This window comes from Phaseolus vulgaris, chromosome 11, assembly GCF_051622355.1.
Source record: "Phaseolus vulgaris cultivar YP4 chromosome 11, ASM5162235v1, whole genome shotgun sequence".
NCBI classification, from domain to species: domain Eukaryota; kingdom Viridiplantae; phylum Streptophyta; class Magnoliopsida; order Fabales; family Fabaceae; genus Phaseolus; species Phaseolus vulgaris.
In genome coordinates this window covers 44585045-44588343 of record NC_143508.1, presented here as the reverse complement: position 1 = coordinate 44588343, position 3299 = coordinate 44585045, and positions in this window count along the sequence as shown.

Below are 3299 nucleotides of genomic sequence, written 5' to 3'. Positions count from 1 at the left end.
TCTTTATATATACGTTCAGAAAAAAAAATTTGTAACATTTAGATTAAAATCTTAATGTACTTAATAATGTGATATAAAACATATTGAACAAAAATATCACTGATATTCTATGCTCTTTAATGAGTGTATGGAAGATTGCATTTCCTTATTCTTAGTGTAAATATAAAAGCAATACAAACATATTTGTTATGTAAACTACTTAGATTTTATATGATTTCTTGTTACTCGTACTCCTAATTTATTTTATGATCAATTAGTTCTCTAGAAAGACTTTTCAAACATTGTTAGAATCTTTTTATTTTATATTTATAAAAAATTATAAATTGAATGTTGTTTGCAATGTTCAAGATAGATTATATATATATATACACTAAAAAAATCACTAAATAAAACCAATTTTAAAGATAAAAAATAATTAGTTGTTATGGTGACTAAATTAGAAACCATTTTAGAGACTAAAAAATTATCTATTGATAAAAAAAATTTAAATTGGTAACTAAGGTTTTAACTATCAATTATTTAGATTCTAAATTTGGTAGAAAAACTTTGGTAGCTAATTAGATACTAATTTAGAAACTATTTATCAATAATAAAAACTAATTTAGAAACCAAAATTTTTTTTAGTCTCTAAAATGGTCTTTAATTTAGTCAATATAACAACTAATTATTTTTTGTTTTTAAAATTAGTTTCTATTCAATGATTTTCTTGTAGTGATATATATATATATATATATATATATATTAAATATAAAACATTAAAGCATATGAAAAGAACTCTGAAGGTTCTAATGTATTCAATTCTAACTTACTAAACAAAATGGCAGAAGGTTTATAGTCAGTTCAAAGATTAATTTAAATACTTTTATATTTATTAATGTCAAAAAAATTCAATGGATATAACCTAGTGTGTCTAAAGAAGTATTTGATGGACCGAGTTGTAGCATTATTAACAACGAATATAGCATTGGGTGATTAAGGATCCTTTTGAATCAATGCATGTCTGTTTCAAACATTAACAAATGCCATTTATCATAGAGAGAAGATGCAACATAATGCTTCCGATTTTTCCACACTATATTTTGATAGAAAGAATATGTATATAGCGATACATATAGTATAATTAATAATATAACAAATATTAGAAATTAAGCATAAATCATCTTCATTATAGTTTTTTCATTCAAATTTGAAGCTATATTAATATATTTATAATGAACAATTTAATTAGTTAATCTTCTCCCAGTTCTATCATTTAAATTTGTGGTTGAAACTTGATAATTGAATTTGGTGATTCCCTAAGCTCTTAACTTGGGACTTATTTCAGTACGTCCAATAATCTCACGTTTCTTAGGAGTCGAGACCAACGACACTTTAGATACAACTTTCTTCCTTAACCTACTAAGGCGTCTTTTAAGGATAAAACCGTGATGGAACTCTGAGCTCCTAAGCGAATAATGTCTCAGATACGGTGATTGACCTTGTTGATGTTATCTCAATGGACTTTATCACGATTTTGTTCTTAATGTTCTTACCGGGTTTGGCGTAGAGTCGTCCGATCCAAATTGTTAGTAATGACCGACTTCGTCCTAAAGGATTGTCGAACTTTTCACCAATTTCGAGTAGAAGTTCACTTGCACAAGACTTTCCAACTAAAATCGATAAAAGCATAATAATAAGTATAAGTATTGAATTAATGAAAAATACTCCCTGTAATTATATTTATAGAACTCAGAAAGTCATTATATACACTAATAATCACTACAGTTATAAGTGTTTTAGAGTAATTATCAAATGCATCTGGTTAATATCCATTGTTAATGAATATTAAGATCTCTATGCTTATTCAGGGTCGGAAAGTACAGTGGTGCACATAGACACAAAGGACCACTTCAATTAAACACATAAACTTAATGTAACCTCACATTAATTGCAAATGGGAAAAAAGAAACAAACACTTTAGGTTCCATTGCTGATTGAATCCCAGCAATCTACCTTATTCAAGTTGATGATCTTATCCATGCAGAAAATGGACCACTTCATTTTCTGTCTTCGTACACAAATAAATATTTACATGTACACTTGTTCGGTTTTGTTTATCACACGTTTTTAATAAAAATATCAATATTCATGTCTTATTTTTTAATTCATCCCTATCTTTCATCTAATCTTGAATTAATTTACGTCCATATATTCATTGTAACATAAAAATAGAAATAAAAAGAGGATTATAATTATTTTATTAAGATACAACGTGCATCCACTTGAACACGAATACACATATAAAGTCACCAAGAATGATGTTAGTTGAGTGGAAAAAGGAACCAAAAAGAATAGTGATGTAACATTTGGTCACTTGGGGAATAAGTATATGTTAGTATCAAGAGAAAGCTAAAGCAAAGGAACCTAAGACCAAGAAACTTCTAGTGAAGCAAATGGTTGATGATTTAAAGAACCACAACATGCTCTCATATATTCCCAACAAGCAAGTTGGTGTGTGATATTTCTATCTTTAATGCTTTCAGCTGTATAGAACTTCCATGAACAAACTAAACTTTCTCACTACAACAACTGAAAGTTTGTGAATGTGCCACTCTCTCTATTGAAGCAAGGATGACAAAATGATGATGAGGAATCCCAACATCCTAAATTTTTCCTCACTCTAGATTGTATGTTAAAAAATTTATACAACTTGTGGGTCAATTAAAATATATTATATAATATTATTTAAAAAAAAATCTTAAACTCATGATGCTTTAGTTTAAAATAGTATGGATAATTTGTTAGTCAAAAAATTAAAATGCTTGATAAAGTGAGGTTTTGGAAATAAATCAACAATTTGCATAGTTAAAGAAATGAAAAACAATGTATGACTCCACGTTGAAGATGGAGATAAATGAAATTTCAAACAATTTTAATATGCACATGCTTTGCTTTGGGCACTCATGAAGAAAGTTATGAGAAAAATAACACTTTAGCTATCAGAATATATGAGAGTTGATTAAAAAAATAATAATAATCATGGTAGAAAGAAACCAATGCAACCAAACTATTTAAGGAGTGGTTAAATCCATAACATGATATTCAACTTCAATAGACAAACAAGACTTTCAAGAAATAAGGAAAATGCCAAAACTTGTTCCACAATTTAAATCAAATTATAATTCCATTAATTGTAGATTGATAGATGAATCTAAGTATCAAATGGAAAATCAAGAAGGAATAACAATTGATGCCTTATGAAAGATTCGTATTAAAGTTGTCTTACTGGAATCAATTCAAGACTTTGATCTACAAGTGGA